The 18,813-nt window shown below is 37.5% G+C and overlaps 1 protein-coding gene across 1 annotated transcript in view; it reads right to left on the bottom strand.

Annotated features, from left to right (window-relative positions):
* The window catches only part of LOC142335862 (coiled-coil domain-containing protein 77-like), a 385,771-nt gene extending 372,754 nt beyond the window's left edge, over positions 1-13,017 (bottom strand). The window contains exon 1 of the mRNA XM_075384192.1: positions 12,991-13,017. The gene's annotated coding sequence lies outside the window, so the exon portion shown is untranslated. The remainder of the gene's footprint in view (positions 1-12,990) is intronic.
* Between the last annotated feature and the right edge of the window lie 5,796 nt (positions 13,018-18,813).

Below are 18,813 nucleotides of genomic sequence, written 5' to 3'. Positions count from 1 at the left end.
TAGTAGACTCTATTTGTTCTTTCTCTTCTTTCCCTGCGTTGATCGTGTTAATTTTCTTGACAATTTTGTCTAGTTTCTTGGTTGATTTGTTGAACTCTATATCTTGGTTGTCGTTTCTCATGTAGTTAGTATCCAGTGATGTTGATGCGGTTATCTGTGGACTTTGTGTTGTTGGGCTCAAATTGCTGGTCTCCATAAAGTCCAAGGGGTCGTTACTGGTTATGACCTCGAATGGGGGGGTCCCGGGTATGTCGGCGTCGACATTGTAGATCTGGATTGATGGTGGCTGAGGGGTTGGAGTGTTGAAGATTAAGAATGACCTATTTGTGTCGGTGTCTGAAATTGACGAAGGGAGTCTCCGTGTGGAGGCTGCCATTGATTGTTTCAGTGCTGCCTGTTTAGCTTTTTCGTTAAAGCTATGGAATGGCGTGCTTTGTTTGTTTCTTGGCTTCTTGTTTCCTTTAGGTTGTTGTTGCTCTCTTTGGTTCTTTGTTGCTAATTTGAATACTTTCTCCTTTGACCATTTTGTCTTCATTGGCTCTTTTTTGCAAGTCCTCTTTTTGGGTTTGATGTTGGCTTCGAGGTCTGATCTTGTCCTTTTTGGGGCACTTGTTACTGGTCTCTGAGATGGTCCTGGGATGTCTCGAGAGTTGTTTGCTGATGGGAGACTGCTCATCGGTCCGCTCGTATCATTCTTTGCCTTTTGTTTGGCTTCTTCTAAACAGAACTTTTTAATTTTTTCTTGGTTTCTTCTGTATTCTCCTATTGTTTTACAGGCGACCATGTGGATTAGGCGTGGTTTTATTTCGTGTAATGGTTTTGTTTCTGTAGCTATTGCTATATCATTTTTCCTTACTACTGTGTTCTTTCTTAGTGGAGTATCTATCGTTATTGTATGTGGTGTATAGTTTGTTATGGTTCCATCTTGTATAATGTTCCATTGGGGTGCTAAGGTATTTCTTGGTTCTTTCGTTTTTCTGGCAATAGATTTACGCGCTACGTTGCGTTTGTTGTATATTATTTTCGTTGTCTTATCTCCTATGGAGAAGTGTAGTTCTGAAGGGGTTATCTTACTTGGTGATTTGTAAATCAGTGGTTGATTTTCAGAGTCGTCTGAGTCCAGAGGTGTGGGTGACGTGCTTTGTGCGTTGTATTGGATGTCCAATTCGTTTTCTGAGCTGCCGTCTCTTCTCCACAACTCTTCTTGGGTCAGCGCATCGTGGCGTAGCAATTTCTTGTCTAAACATTTGTCTATGAGTTTTTTGTATGATAGATTTTCGATGGAAGGTTTGGTTAGTATATTGGAAAGTTCCGTGTTTGGTTTTCTGCCAAAATGTGCCTCAAAAGGTGTGACTTTTGTTGTTTTGTTTGGTATGAGGCGTATGTTTTCTATTATGCTCGCTATTCTAGCGCTTAGAGTTTCGGAACTCCACATGGGGTCTATATCTATGACTGCTAAGCGACGTTTTAATGTTTGGATTAGTCTCTCTACCATTCCCGTTCCCCTGTGATCTCCAGCTGGAGCTAGTATTAGATTAATGTTTCTGTTTTTACAGAATATTTCAAATTCTTTTGCCTTAAACGCTTGTGCTTGATCACAGCGGATTGACCGTGGTATACCATGTATTTTGCAGTAGCGTTCGAGATAGTCTATTGCGGTTTCTGTGTCGCAATTGTGGAAAAGTTCTGCGTTAGGGTATCGTGAGAGACGATCTACTGTTACTAGAATATAGTTATTCTGTGTAGTATTTTTATATGGTATGGGGCCAGCGAAATCCATTTGGGTTTCCTGGTTTGGTTCTATTAGGCTCGGTAACTGACCTAAATTTGTTTTGGGTACTAGTGCTTTGAGGTTTTTACCTTTGTCTATACATTGTCTGCACGCTTTGGCTTTTGAGACAATTTCCGAGTGTATATGTGGCCACCAGATCAGTTTTGCGAGTGCGAGCATTCCCGCTTGGCCAGGGTGGTTGTGGTGGATTGTGTCCAGTACGAGTTGTTTTAGACGCGTAGGTATTACTAGTCTGTTGTCGTAAAGTAAACAATTTGTTGGGGTAACTGAAAGGTCCCTTCTAATTCTGTAGAATAGTGGATTAACTTTTTTGAGATCTTCCCAATTTTCTGTTTTTACATAATCCATGATAATTTTTAGCTCTTTCTGTGACGCCTCTGATAGTAGTTCTTCATTAAATACTTTAGTCAAGTTTAGTCTATAAAGTGGGGTTGGTAAGTCGTTATAAGCGGTAAAGAGTTCCGAATGTTTGGTTGGGTTTATTGGGTCTAAACCCTTTCCCTTGTTTGTGGTATACTCTGTCTGGGTACTTGAATTTTTGAATGTTTTACTAGTAGTGGGGTTCTCCATTTGGGGAGGCTTTACTAATGGGGGATTTTGTTTATTGGGAGCTCTGTATCTTTTGTTTATGGGGACTTGGAAAGTATCGTGCAAAGGTTTTTGTCGCGTTGTAACGGCTACTAATTGTGAATAATTTGTTGATGTTATTTTGTTTGGATGTAATGTATCACGATATGTTGAATGAGAGTGTAACTTGTTTTCAATCGAATTAAGGCAAAAAGCGTTTTGAGCTGTGTTGTTAATCTGTTTTAATATAGTTACGTCATTCTTGACTTGTTTTATGTCTGCGTTTTGATTGGTCGTTTTAATTGCTCCATTTGGAGTTAGTGTATTGCGAATGAGAGTAAATTTTAGTTCGTCTATGACGTTTATTACGAAGTTTTTGTCTTCTTCCGAGGGTGGTATTGGATCTCCGGAAGGGTTTCTACTTAGATAGTCGGCTAAACCCATATTTTTGCCTGGAATGTGTTCAACTGAAAAGTGAAACGGTAGTAGTCTATCTACCCATCTTGTTAATCTACTTTGGTATGTTTTGTTTCCCCTATTTTCTTTGAGTGCTGTAAGTAACGCTTGGTGATCCGTTTGGAGAATGAATTCTGATCCATATAGATAATATTTGAAGTGCACCAATGACCATACCACCGCTAGTAGTTCTAGTTCATTGGTACTATAGCGTGATTCTAAGTTATTTAGGAATCGACTGGCAAATGCTATTGTTTCCCAGGTGTTGCCGTATTTTTGTTCCAGGCAGGCTCCGAGGCCTTTTTTACTCGCGTCGCAGCGTACCCTGGTTTGTTTTGTCGTATCGAAATGTCTATTTTCTGTTATCTGTTTTATTTTGTCCTTGATTTGATTGAAAGCTGTAGTATGGTGTTCTTTCCAATCTAGTTTATTTTGTGCTTTTGTGTTAGCTTTGGATAGTAGAGGGCGTAGAGGCTCTGATATTTCTGCTAGCTTAGGGTTAAATTTTATGAGGTGATGTATACAACCCATGAATGAGCGGAGTTGTTTTAAAGTTTTCGGATTATCCAGATTCGTTATGGCGTCACATTTTTGTTTTGTTGGAGTTACTCCATTTGGAGTAATTGTGAAGCCGAGCCATATGATTTGCTCTTTGGCAAATTCACATTTTTGTAGGTTAATGGCTAAGTTTTCTTCGTTTAATCTGTAGAGTATTTTGTCTAATTCTTTTTCGTGTTCGGCTTGTGTTCCTTTTGTTATTATTAAGATATCGTCTAGGTACGCAAATTTGGAGTTTATATCGTGTAGTGTTTTATCTATTGTTTTCTGGAATGTTGCTGGCATATCTGTCAGCCCGTAAAATCCGTTGATAAATCTATATGTGCCGGTAGCTTTTCCTCCTAGGATATTGAAGTTACAGTGTTTTTTGATGTTCTCGTCTAATGGTATTTGGCTGTATGCGTATTTTAGGTCGATTTTCGAAAACAAATATTTTCCTTGTTTGTTTTTTCGTTCGGAAATGTATACTGCCACTGAATCCATTAGGTGGTCGATGCTTTGCATTTGATATTTGTTTTTGTGTATGGCATCATTCAATTTTTTGGAGTCTAGAGCTATTTTCACTGATTTGTCTTTTTTGACTGTTATTACTACTGGACTTATGAATAATTCGTCTGAGCATTTTTCTAGTTTAATGATTTGTTTGTCATCAATTAATTTGTTAAGCTCGTTTTCGACTTTCTCGAGGAGGTGTAGGGGAACTCGTCTACCTTTATGTTGTGAAGGAGTGTACGTCGATTTAAAGATTGATTTCGCAATATGGTTTTTTGAACGACCTAGGCGAGTGCATAAGTGTGGGTATTTTTGAAATACCCATTTTATTATGTTTTTCTCCATTTGGAGATTTGATATGAAGTTAATGGGCTTACCAGTGTTTTTTGAAGCGTTGAGTGTGATTCCCAGTTTTGCTAGAAGGTCTCTGCCCATGATGTTGTTTGTTTTGTTTTTCACAATGAGGACTTTGCAGTTCTTTGCCGTCCATGATCCTGACTGTATGTCAATGATGAGCACTCCTTCAATTTCAATATTGTTGTTGTTGAAACATTTGTATATTGTGTTTTCTGTAAACTTTTCTATTCGAATGTTTTGAATCTCCTTTTGGAGTTTTTGTGCGATCTCTTGATTTATGAATGATCGGGGCGAGCCAGTGTCTGCTAGCCACTGTAGTTTATGTGATTGGGTTTTTGTTTCAACCCAGAACTCTCCGTTTGATTCTTTGTTGATAAAGTTGTTTTTTTGTGGTGAGAACTGTGTTGGGCGTATGATGTTTATATTTTGCCAGTCCTCGTGAAGTTCTTTTATATACAGGGCTGCTTCCGCGTCCACGCTTTCTTCTAGTTGCTCGCTTTCTGTTTCTTCTTGATTTATATTTCTTATTCTTCTTGTTTGTGGTTGTTTGTAATTTTGTGTTGAGCTGGACTGTGGTATGTTTTGTGGTCGTCGTTCTGGCATTTTTGCTGTACATAGTGATGTGTAGTGTCCTGGCTTTTTGCATATTTTGCATGTCGTTGATTTGGCGGGGCATGTCTGTAAGTGTGCTAGGGAGAATGTTCCTCCGCATTTACAGCGTGGATTTTGTTTTTGATGAGAATTTTGATTTTGTGTTCTTTGTCTATTTGTACGGACGTAGGAGACTGTGTTCCAGTTTGTATTGTTCGATCTTAGGATTTCTTGTTGGTTTGCTAGTCCCCTTTCTCTATTCACGGCATAGTTTAATGCTTGTTGTGGGCTTCTTGTTTCTGACAGAAGTTCCATTTGGATGTTTGAGCTTCTCATATTCGAAATGAATATGTCTTTTATCAGGTCTTCTTCGAGGTGTTCGAATTTGCAGTGTGCTCCTTGTTCTCGCAGGCGGCTGTAGAATGTCTCGAAGGATTCATTTGGCTGCTGCATTGTTTTAAAGCATTGGAACCGGTCAAATGTTCTGTTTCGTGGCCGGGTGAATGTTATTGTTAGTTCATGCACTAGTTCGTTAGTGGAGCACCGCTCTATTTTGGAGTGCGGATTTCTTTGGTGGAAGGTTCTTGTTCCTTCTACTCCCAGGGAGAGGTATATGAGGCTTTTGACCTTTAGGTCTGCCTCGTCCCAAGGGAGTTTGTCTATCATTGGGCCATTTTGTTCTAGTTTTTTGCATTCATTCTCCCAGTCCACTTTTCTGCGTTCATTTCTCTGGTCTCCTTGTCTCTCTTCATCTACTGTTTCCCCGTCGAAGGGTTCTTCATATGTTGGGATTGTGGGGTAGGGTAATTCTGTTCTTGCTGGCTTTAGTTTTAAGAGTTTGTCAACCTGTAGGTTGTCCCTCGCCATTATTGCCATTTTGAGTGTCCCGAACCAGGTGTTCCATTCTGTGGTTGGGTTTGCCCCTGAGTCCCAGAATGGGGGTACGCCGAGAGGAGTTTTAACAGATGACTGCGCCATGTGATCCCGCGCTGTATGTCGTTGTTGTTCTACTCCGAGAGGAGAGTATTCTCGTTCTGATACTTTAGTATCACTAGTTAGATATGATCTATCTAATATAACTGTGGATTGTAGATGTTGATCACTTAGGATCTGTGTATGTGTATGTTCCAGTATTGAAGGTCAACTTATTATTTTGAAGAGAATTAAGTTCAAGAATTTATTCTGGCCACGAACCGACTGTATCTTTTCGGCGTTATTTTCGTCTGCATTTAACACAAGTGTGAAAGCGCGGTTTAGATTAGTTACCTGCTAAGTGACAGGCGATAAAGTGAACAACTAACAATGACTCGTAACCCATATCTCCTATTGGAGATTTACATATGTACAATGAATAATAGTTACATAGCATAAGAGTTTATAAATAAATATACTAGTACATTTAGACTTGGTTACAACATTGAGTTTTAGGGGTTCCAGTTGGAGCCGGTATCTCAATTATTATTATTATTATTATTATTATTATTATTATTATTATTATTATTATTATTATTATTATTATTATTATTATTATTATTATTATTATTATTATTATTATTATTATTATTATTATTATTATTATTATTATTATTATTATTATTATTATTATTATTATTATTATTATTATTATTATTATTATTATTATTATTATTATTATTATTATTATTACTATTATTATTACTATTATTATTATTATTATTATTATTATTATTATTATTATTATTATTATTATTATTATTATTATTATTATTTTTATTATTATTATTATTATTATTATTATTATTATTATTATTAATATTATTATTATTATTATTATTATTATTATTATTATTATTATAAAGGCCTATCATACACATCAAAAATAATTATTGGGGTGTATCATACATAGTGAATTATTGAGGTCGTATCATACACCGAAATCCTCAAAGTCACCTTTTGAACTGAAAATGTTCAGATGTTTTGTGTGCGCATTTAATCCAAGCCCAAAACAAATCTGCATGCTGAATTTCAGCCCTACACAAAAACTAAAAACCACCAATAATTGACTTCAATATTTGCTTGGCAAATTTTTAATTATTAAGGGCGTATCATACAAATTTTTGTGAATTGACCACTACAGGCCTGAACTGCCAAGAACTGCTTGACGAATGAAAAAAAAGGCCTACTTTAGAGCTCCTTTCTAAAAAAGGGCTGTTTTTGAACACTTTTGGAAAAAATTAATTTTAATTATTAGGTCGCACTATACAGCCCGATTTTTTAAAAAAAGGTTATTCCCACTTTTCTCAATGCGATAAACTGGACATTCGGCAATCTGTCTCGCGAAACGTAGCTTTTTACTTTAAAATTCGGTCTTTTTTGCTCATCGTTGGTATACCGAGCGATAACCGCCGTTGCCAAAGCAACATCACTGTTATATGTCTATACAAATCATTTTTCATCAGTAAAAATTTTTTCATCTGCGAATTCGGACTCAATAAGTTTTTTGAAGTATTCGTCTCTGCTGAACCTCGTTCCCCGGTAGAACAAAACAGAGCCATCCTTCTGAATTGAATCTGTGGCAAACAATCCAATTTTTTTTAAACAAAACAATTTTTACAAAAAAATTATCTTGATCTGCATAGAGATATATCTCTACGTCATCTTTGTCCACTTTATCAAAACTCGGCAAATTATGCTTCTCGTTTCTCTGTTTAGGTTCAATGAGTGAACTGAGCGTAGCAACGGTAATTGAGTTATCCAGTTCATCAAGTAAACACAATTCTTTGAGTGAAAAATCAACTATTGTAAAAAATTTCTGAAACAAAATATTCGATTTTGAACTAAAATCAAAAATTTTTGTCAAAATCAGTTCAGTTTTACATCCGAAGATTTGCATTGGAATTATGACCCAAAACTATCGCCAACAGCAGGTTTCCTGACTTATAAGGGCGTGCTTCGATCAGAAAAGCACAGTTAAAACTAAATGAATGATGTGTTTTCAACAATAAAAACTCACTTAATAACATCGCTACTACCATAGGAACATGCTGTTTCAAGGAGTGAAACCCCAAAGCCCAGTAGAAAGCCCTGTTGTGACTTTTGTGGGAATAAATAGGAAGTTTTTCACAAAAAAATCACCTCAGACAATTTTTTTGTATGATGCGCCCTTAATAATTTTTTTTAGTAATAATAATTCTTAATATTTTTTGAGCACCGTTGGGGCTCAAATTTTTTTTCTGTCGATGAAATTGGGCCTAATATCCTAATCTATGTTCAAAATTTCATTCAAAAAAGTAGTCGGCTCGGGGTTGGCCGAGGGCGTATCATACAATGATATTTCAAAACCGGCCAGGGCGCATCATACATTTATCATTGTATGATACGACCTCAATAATAATAATAATAATAATAATAATAATAATAATAATAATAATAATAATTATTATTATTATTATTATTATTATTATTATTATTGTTATTATTATTATTATTATTATTATTATTATTATTATTATTATTATTATTATTATTATTATTATTATTATTATTATTATGACTTTGTGACAATTTCACGGGGAGTATAAGTCCCGGATATATAACGTAGAATTTGCATGACAGTTCTGGCACAGGCACAAAAAGATCCAACTACAGAAATTATTCTCAGCCGTTTTCATCGAAAAATTTCCACATTAATTCTAGAAGTCTTCCTTTCAAATTATTGTTGTCGAAAAAGTTAATTTTCCTTGGATGATGTTCACCCGAAATCCAGTTCTATACCAAAAATTGAGTCTCTGCGCTTCGTATCGAATCTCTGGCAGAATAACCCTAGATCTTCTTCCGGCCCATTGAATAACATAATAGTTGCGCAAGTCAACATCGTACTTTCCTGACACTATGCTGCTAATAAGTAGAAGATCTTTTAGGACTTTAAAGTAGAGTGGTGGCAGTATATTGCTTTGAACAATAGCTTCTTTGTAACAATTTCTGTTTGTCATCCATTTCATGACCTTTTTATTAAACCGCTCTAAAATTTGATACTCGTTTCGCTTTAGCTCCCAGCATTCAGATGCAAACATTAATGTCGGGCTTCTAATAGCTCTATATAAGTGAACCTTAGTTTTCATGTGAATTCTGCAGCTGGTGTTCCTTCGAATGAGATAAAACACCTTCATTGCTTTCGCTATTCGATTCCTCACATTTTCTATCCAATTTAGGGTGTCGAGTATAGTTAGCCCAAGATCTTTAACGGCCCTCTTCTCTTGGATCAAGTTATTTTCTAGAGAGAGTACAACCTCCTCGACACGACTCCCGAAAGCAAATTGTATAAAAGAGCACTTTTTGTAATTGAAAAGGAGGCAGTTTTGGACAGTCCAGTTGTGGAGATTGTTTAGATCAACTTGCAGCTTGTCTAGACTGTCATTTTTGGAACAATGGATAAGTTTTAAATCATCTGCAAACAAGAGTGCCCGAGACGAAAAGACTACATTTGGCAGGTCGTTAATGTAGATCAGTAAAAGGATAGGTCCCAGTACAGAGCCTTGAACTCCGCAAGAGACCAGACGTTTCTCAGATTGGTAGCCGTCAACATTTACGCTTTTTGTTCTGCCAGTCAGAAAATCTTTAATAAGTAAAAAGAGACTTCGTGGTATATTCATCCTTGCTAATTTCTTCATCAAAACTGAATGCTTTATTTTGTCAAAGGCCTTAGAGAAATCAAACTGCAGTAGGAAACAGAACCCGTCTGATGCACTAAGATTCTCAAAGATATTGGACAGACTCAAGATAAGCTGCAGGATTACAGACCTCCGCGGTACAAAACCAAATTGACTGGATGTAATGCTGTTCAACGAATGTTCTGAGAAAAACTTCAAGACTAACTTTTCAAAACTTTGGATATGATGTTGAGCAGTGTGACAGGTCTATAATTTTTCACTTCACTTTTATTACCATCATTGAAGATTGGTGAGACCAAACCATGCTTCCATGAACCGGGAACACTGTGTAACCTTCCAATATTGTTGAACAGACTTTTAATCGATTTGGAAACAGTTTTTGCAGTTTTCTTAAGCAGAATTGCGGGAATGCCATCTGCGCCTCTACTTTTTGTGACAACCAGCATTTCCAGTTCTTTGGTGATCTCCTTCTCGGTAAAGTTTATTTTCTGTCCACCAGCTTCGAGAAGAGGTGGAGCATCAATCTGTTCATAACTTTCATCAGTAACTACTGATGAGAAATACGCGTTGTATAACTCCGTTTTTTCTTTGCTGTTTTGTGCAACGGAATTCCAGTCAAGATGTACAATTTTTGGTGTGAATTTCTCTTTCTGGAAACCTTTCAAATATTTGAAAATTCTAGATCTGTTTCCGCTTGAAATTAGTTCTTCTTCGTATTATTGTCGGTCTCTTTCTTGCAGGTTAGCACAATGCTTTTCTAGTTCTATTAATTGGGTGGCTAGGTAAGGAGAGAAATTCATGCAACGTTCCGATTTACGTCTTAGTGTCCTGAATTTGTTTAATTTGTGCGATGTTTCAGATGATACCTACGGCGGAAGCTCTTGTCTCCGTCAAGTTCTTCTAGGCGTAGTTTTTTTCTATCAGATGAAAGATCCATTCGTAACACAAATCTGTTTTTATCTATGCTGCTGTAACAGTAGGGGTCAAAGGGATTGTTTGCAATGAGCTCATTTAGGTAATCAAAATCACAATTGCAATAGCTATAGTATACTTCTTGTTTCTTTTGAGGCCCTCTTGATGTACCAGATATTTCCGATTTGTATCGGAAAATGGTCAGAGTAGTCTTCTAAATCGTCTAATCTGTTGATTGAAGTTATCAAACCTTCATCATTGGCTAGGACTAAGTCTAAACAGGATGACTTGGTGGCATTGAAACTAATACATTGCTTGAAATTAGCGTCAATAAGTTTGTTCACAAAACAGTCTTCATAAGCATAATTTGATTGGTATATGTCCCAATCTATCCCGGGTAAGTTAAAATCACCAGCAAAGAGAATTTTTTGATTAGCGAAAACTGATAGAAGGCAAAAAATAGCATCAATATCGTTTTGTTGAGATCTATAGGGGCTTCCTTTTGGTGGTTTATAAAAAAAGAGCCATTACGGCTGGGTCAGGTTGGTTTAGTTTAATAACTACCAGAGATTCTCGAATTGCCTCTGAAAGGTGGTGAATATCTACTTCAGTAAAGCTGACGTTGTTTGATACTGCTATCAGACATCCTCCTTGCTTAGATTTTTCGTTCTTTGACTTCCTATCAGCCCTAACTACATTATATTGAGATAGGAGCAGTTCTGAGCTCTTGATGTCGCTTGTAAGCCATGTTTCGGTTAGTAGTAACAAATCAAATGAGTGTTTCAAGACAAAATCAACTAGTTTAAGTCGCTTTTGTAGATTAAGTAAGCTTCTAACATTTAGTAGGAGCAGCTTGAGCGAGCCTCTTAGTCAGAAGCCGTCATCTTCAGATTCAGACTGAGGTATGTATTTTCTTTTCCTACGCTGGACTTCAAGTCTTGAGGCAGGTCCCCTAATGAAATACATGTAGCGCTCTGCATTTTGGCCGTCCTTTTCGCGTGCTTCAGATAGCTTCAATTTTGTGAGTTCTCTCGTTTCTTTAGAGTAGTCATGGGAGACGCCTAATCCTCTGTAGGAAGGAACTGCAGTTTTCAAGTTTTTGAGGGATTTGAAGATTTCTTCTTTCTCAGTTCTGTCTCTCAGGACAAATTTCACAGGTCTATTTCTTCTGATTTGATCTGTTGGCGAGGGAGGTTCGCCCAACCTTATAGCTTTCTGTATTTCAGGCAGATTGCAGCTTAGACCGTTTATACAAAAATCGGAGATAACTCGATGTCGTCTTTTTGTCTATTCTCCGGGCTATCCTTTGTGCTTTCCGGTACTCTAAAAAGTACGATTTTTTGTTCCCGTTTTTCAATCTCAATTTTTTCCTTCTCTTGCTGCTCTAGAGTTTCTCGCATTATACTTCGAAAAATTGGAGTGTGGTAAGTTGGTTTAGGCAATGCTGGCTTCTCTTGGTTCTCAATTAGCTTATCCAATTTTGCCTCGAAATTATTCTGGAGAATTTTTAATTTGATCTCAATCTCTTTTTCAATTGCTTTCGGCAGTCCCTGTATTGTTCTCAGTTTGTGTTAGTTTTGAGTGAATCTCAAAGTTTTGATCAGTTCCTTTCAATTTGCTTTTTGCACTTTCTTGACAATTTTTGCATAACCAAATTAAACCACTTTGCTTTGTTAGCGAACTTAAAATACTGGCAGCTATACCAGAACACATTCCTGAATGATACCATGTGCCACAGGCAAAACACGAAAGACATGAGTCCTTACATTCGCTTTTACATTCTCCGCATGGATACTTGGTAGATTGATTACTAGAGCATGTGCCTTCAGGCATTGTCGCAAGTACAAATGCTCAAACCTCGCCTCCCCACCAAAAAAGGATCTAGAAGGCTCAGTATGAACACAGAGTACTTACTTAAGATGCCTGTTGTTTCTTTTTCTGTCGTTGCTTCTTTGAGGGCTTGTTCTTTTTGGGCATCTGCCTAAAATTTTTGAATTGCTTGGGACCAAAATTTTTTAGTTCAGTTCTTTTCTTCCAAACCACGAACAGTAGACGGGCTACCGAATTGACTGACGGATGGAGTTGACTTAAATCGTTAATTAACGTGGCGTTCTTTCTATTTCGGTGTGATATGAGCTGCTTGAATGCTTCGATAACTACGATTCCAGTTGACCTCAACTGGCTGAGAGCCTGAGGAGCTCCAAAACGTTGAATATATACAATGGCTTCGATACGGGTTTTGTACTTTTGGAGAATTGATAATAATTCTGATATGGGACAGGCTTCTGTTTTCTTGTGAGGTGTTCGCGTATTATTGATAACGTCGTGCCAAATCACTAACCTTTTTGTTCTTTCAAGGGCACCTCCTGCGTCTAGGTAGGATTGCAAAACTTTGTGTTTGATTGGGTTTCTTGTATTGAAACTCAAACCACCAAGATGATAGAAGCTTCCGAATAGTGGCCTCTTCTGTTGATATGGGAGTCCTTGAATCGTATTTCTCAGTGAACTTGCACGAATGATATAAACCATTTCATAAACATACAATGCCGGCTACTGACATCCTCTCTGATAAGCGGCTACCCAATTCCAGTTGTCCGGACTTTCAATCAATTCACTATTTAATAAGTTTATCACAACAATTAGGCATTCTCACAAACGCTCGTTTTTTTACAAGATTTGTCGAATTTAAGACAAACTTACTTGTCTCTTATGACAGCTTTAGCAGGGAAGAAAATCAGTCATTGGATCTTTTCCGTTTGTCCCCCCCCCCCCCCCCAGCTTAGTGGGTGCATTTTATTTGCAACCCCCCGAAACACGTGCCATAATTTTATGTAATGAATTACTATGTAATGACACGTTCTCTGTACTTGGGGGGGGGGGGTCATAACGTACTGGGGGGGGCACAAACGGAAAAGATCCCAGTTATAAATCAATCGAAGTGTTATTTCGGACCTTTTGTTTGTCAGCCTTACTAGGTACGCTATGCAGCCCCCGGTACAGAGCACGTGGAAAAACCTAAAACATCACTATGGCTCGTGTGCTTGGGTGCAAATGATATGCACCAATTCAGCTTGGGGGCACAAACGCAATATTTCGGTTTTTCATATACGTTAAAAGTTCCGTTTTTGGGATAAAGAAATAAGGGATCTTTTCCGTTTGTGCCCACCCAGTTTAGTGGGTGCATATTATTTACACCGCCCATGCACGTGAAACATTTTTACATAACGATTTACTATGTAATGACACTTGCTCTAATATTGGGGGGTGCATAACGTACTGGGGGCACAAACGGAAAATATCCGAAATAAGATCACCCAAACAGAAACAAGAATTTCAATGATTTTTCAGAAATCTACAAGAACACGGCCCATTCAAGACTCTAAAATCTAAAAAGGGGGTATGATCCACTCAATTGACGGAACAGTGAGCCCCAATTATGAAATATCACAGCAGCGTATATAAATTTACCGCAAAAACGCATTGCATTTTAAACTTACATCAATATGCTAGGCTCTAGAAGCCGCGTCCGAAGGTTGAATTAATACTACACGAATTAGCAGTCTAGCCTTCCTGCCGCACAACAACATTATAGGTATTATCAACATCAGTTACTCGTTTCGTACCGCGGCAGCCTCAGACAGCTAATTGCGCCGCATGGTAGTGCGAAACGTATCTTCGAAGGTATATTATTGCGTCCGAGTATGTTCCGTCTTTTCTTTTAGAGATTTTAAATGTTGCAAAGAGCCCTGCGCCTCCCATGCAGTTAAAACGAGCAGAACAAAACCAACACGAACTCTTTTCAATTTCCAAAATTCGTTGTTCATATTTGAGATTTTAATTACCTCGTAATATTTGTAGGTTTCTTTGGCTTCTTTTGAGCGAGCATGATTTGGCCAATGGATTAGTCTAAGGAAATAGCCAGCCCTCTGTAAAATGCACTTAATGTTGAAGGAGCCCTACAGAGTCTCAGAGAATGGAACACCTGTTCCGAAGCTCATGCATTGAAACTGTAGAAGTCATCATAATAAACTGCCATTGAATCAATTGAACTATACGATGCGGTCACGAAAATTTAATCTTGGTTACCTAGAATTAATAACACCTGCGTGGTCTGGAAGAAAGCCCGGGTCTTTCCCATTATAGCCCCCCCCCCCAGCTTAGTGGTCAGATAATCTATAGCCCGCCCCCATCATGGTAATTATACCATAATGGGGCGCTATAATTTCATGGGGGGGGGGGGGCTATAATGGGAAAGACCCGAAAGCCAAAACTGTTATTACACTTTTTTAAATAGAGGAGTCCCACCTGATGCCTAAAAGACTACTGCTGGAATTGGTACTTTGCATCAATCTGAAGAGGCAATAAGAATTGACTACAAAGCAGCATCAGCAAGAAATGCTACTATCTAGGCGTAGAGTGAAAGGCTGAAGATAACACCTCCCATTGAAATGGCAGATGAGATATAATAATCGGAGCAGTGGGATGAATTAGATGCATGCGTGAAAGTGAGGTTCCATAGATTAATACATCCTCAAAAAGGTGATTCTGGGAGGCCTTAATGCGGCTATAGGTTATGACTTGCTTGATATGATACACGAGCAAGACGGAAAAGCGCATCTAGACAAAAAAAACCGTAATTGTCTAATGATTGCCGAAGAGTGCGTGCGCTGTACTAACGCGTAGACTTGAAAAAAGCTCCTGCTGAATTGAGACAAGGCCCGTGGCGTCACCCAAATGGTCGAGGACTATCACTTAAAGATTAATGTCCAGCAGAAAAGAAACGTTCTCACAAAAATTCAAAGACGTTGGAAGCTCATGTTCCAAGACGTTGGAAGCTCATGGTTGGTAGCTCATTATTTAATAGTTTCATAATAATATGGCTGCAGAGAAGTAATTGTCAATTAAAACTTAAATTGATTAACTAAAACGAACGTTTTCGAACATTGCGTTCATCGTCAGGTTTAAAAATTAATGTAAAAGAAACCAATTTGTCAAATTAAAATTACTTCCAATACTTAAAACAAACGTTTTCGAACATTACGTTCATCGTCAGGTTAAAACTGTTTTACAAATTGTTAAAAGATAAAATGAATATGTATTTACATTTGTCTGAGATGACAATTAAAACAATTCTAGGAAACATTCTAAAAAATTCAATCGAAAATTTTTCCTTATGTACAATATTTAGCCTATTTACAACACATATTTACATCTGTTATCAATTTACTTAAAAACATTCCTATTCCGGATTTTTCGATTTTGTCCATGTTCTTGTATTTTTAGGGTTATTCCGAATTTGCCCTAACCATAAGTATCCCTCTTGTGGAGGTTTTGCAAATTTCGTTTTGTCATGCACAAAATGTTTTTTGCCCTATGCATTCACATTTAGTCAAAATTATGATTTGAACTAATATTTTAGCGTGAGTTCCCTCCCCCTATATTCGTCGCGTGTGTTTAGTGCCGGCTTCAGCTTGCTGATATATATAGCTTCGATGATCATTAGTTTTTCTACTGACCGACAGGCGTCCAGAATTCTCCATTCAATGTCATTCGTGGCGCCACGACATTCAACTAGATGTTGACCCACCTGTGAATCCTTCTTTTGATGTTCTGTTATCCTTGTGGTAACATGCCGGCTTGTTTGCCCAACATAGATGGATCCGCATCCATTACATTTAATTTCATATACCACGTGGGATTTCAGATCTCTATCAAAGGATGATTTCAGGGTGGGGAGGCACGATCTTAATTTTCGCGTTGTAAAAACTACTTGCAATTCGCATAGTTTCTTCAATTTGCTTGCGAAGTTTTGAGTGAGGTTGCCTCTGTATTGTAGAAAAATAGTTGGCTTATCATTAGATTTAGTCTTGCTTTTTTTTCCTTATGTACAATATTTAGCCTATTTACAACACATATTTACATCTGTTATCAATTTACTTAATGTCAAGAAAAGCCAAACCACCATCCATGTTCACTTTTTCCATGTTCTTTTAAAAATTAAATGAAATCATTTACAAAGTATATAAACTTCTCTTTGACTATAATTCTAAGAAATGAGTTAAAATAACATCGAATTTTTGAAAGTATTTACAGTTAAAATCACATTTACAACATTTCATTTACACTTATTACACTAAAATCAATTCATTTTATATTCCGGATTTTATGAAAATTCCGGGTAAAATGCTTTCTATTCCTGAAACGGGATTTTTACTTTCATTCCTATCTGTTTTTGTTATTTACTTTTTGGGGTTGACAAAATTTCGAATTAACATGTACCAGAATATTTTTTGAATTTCAAAAGTCAAATTTTTGTATTTGAACTAGTACTTCACTGTCAATTCCCTCCCCCGATATTCATCGCGCGTATTTAATTGCGGTTTCAGCTTTTTGATGTAGATCGCTTCTATCGTCATTAGTTTTTCAACCCCGCGACATGCATCAAGAATCTCCCATTTTACGTCATGCGTTGCACCAATACATTCAAAAAGGTGTTGTTTAACAGGGGAATCCTTCTTTTGATGCTCTGAAATTCTAGTGGTAACATGTCGGCTGGTTTGGCCAACATAGATGCAACTGCATCAATTACATGTAACTTTATATACCACATGGGATTTCAGATTCTTATCAAAAGGTGATTATAGGGTGGGGAAGCAAGTTCTTAGCATTCTTGTTGTAAAAATGATTTGAATATCACAAAATTTTTTCAGTCTACTTGCAAAATTTTGAGTGATATTTCCTCTGTATTGAACAAAAAAACCTAAGTTTAGGCTCCCTATTGTTAAGACTTTTAACTTTTTTAAGATGGTGTTCATTTTGGGGTGGTTTTGCTGTAACCTTTTCCTTCGTGACTATTTTATCCAACGTCTCATTAACAATACTGGAGGACCACTCCGTTGGGTATTGATTTTCAGTCCAGATCTCTTGATTTTTCTTAAGAGCTACATCAAAGGATTGCCAGTCACTGGTCGCATTAAAAATCGTATGCACAGTCCCTTGAATCACATTTCTCTTAAGTTGTAACGGTGCACAGCTACGGAAATTTAGGATTATGCCGGTATCAGTTGATTTTTGATACCAATGACAGCTGATTTTTCTATCTTCGTTTAGGTTTTTGTTTAGATCTAGGAATGCCAGGTCTCCACTTCCGTTTGCTGTCTCAAGAGTGAATTGTAAGTTCTTGTAAAGAGAATTTGCATACTCAAGGTAATCTAGAGGGTTCCCCTTTACCGTGCATACTATGTCATTCACATACCTCTTGAATAATTTCAACTCCAGTGTGTCCTCTTTTCTACCTTTTTCTGCACAATAGGAACAGATCCAAACAATTTCCTGCATGGTCTGATATTCTGTGTCAGTGATACCTTGGCATTCTGTATGAATCCAATGTTTGCATGATTTGCACTCGACTCCTTTCCCTCGGAAAGTAACGCGTCGGTTACAGTCAACGCATATCACCTTTGAGTCAGGTGTTTTGATCTCGCTTCCCTTTTTTGGTTTCTGCAAAGATTTTTCAAAGCATTTCATCCACAAATTTGCCAAAATTACCCCCAGCGAAGCACCCATTGCTAAACCGTCCGATTGAGTGTACCACATTTTATTACACATAAAGTGAACATTCGTTACGGCTAGTCTCAAAAGGCTCTTCATAGCTGACCTCGGAATCTCAGGTACCTCGTCACTGGAGTACAGTTCTAACATTTCACAAAATTACTAAAATTTTGTATTCTCTCGCCTTTTCTGGGCCCGTTAAAAATCAAACCGACAAAAATTGTGTGATATTCAAATCATTTTCACAACAAGAAAGCTAAGAACTTGCTTGCCCACACTATAATCACATTTTGATAAGAATCTGAAATCCCATGTGGTATATAAAGTTACATGTAATTGATGCAGTTGCAACTATGTTGGCCAAGCCAGCCGACATGTTACCACTAGAATTTCAGAGCATCAAAAGAAGGATTCCCCTGTTGAAGAACACCTTCTTGAATGTTGTGGTACAACGCATAACGTAAAATGGGAGATTCTTGATGCATGTCGCGGGGTTGAAAAACTAATGACGATAGAAATGATCTACATCGATAATATGGCTGATAATCAAACTGGTGGTCCCCAAAGCCTCAGACTCAACTCCTAGTTGTGCAAGGACTACTACCCCACTGCGGACGAGCTGATCCACAATAAAGACGAGGTGCTCATGCTGTTCTCGAACATGAGAAAGGAGTACGTGGTTGGCCTACTCCGTGAAACCCTGTCCCAACTACTGAGCGCAGAAAAACAGAACCAGTTGCTTTGATCTGCAGATCAACTTGGGTGTTCAGGAGATTCAAAGGATAATAGAGACTACAATGAAACAGGATAGTATCATTCATGCTATTGAGCCTCTCATTACAAACACAATTTCGTAAAAGAAACCAATTTGTCAAATCAGAATTACTT

Source organism: Convolutriloba macropyga, chromosome 3 (assembly GCF_964194025.1).
Source record: "Convolutriloba macropyga chromosome 3, txConMacr16.3, whole genome shotgun sequence".
Taxonomy (NCBI): domain Eukaryota; kingdom Metazoa; phylum Xenacoelomorpha; order Acoela; family Convolutidae; genus Convolutriloba; species Convolutriloba macropyga.
This window is presented reverse-complemented; position numbering and strand designations above follow the sequence as displayed.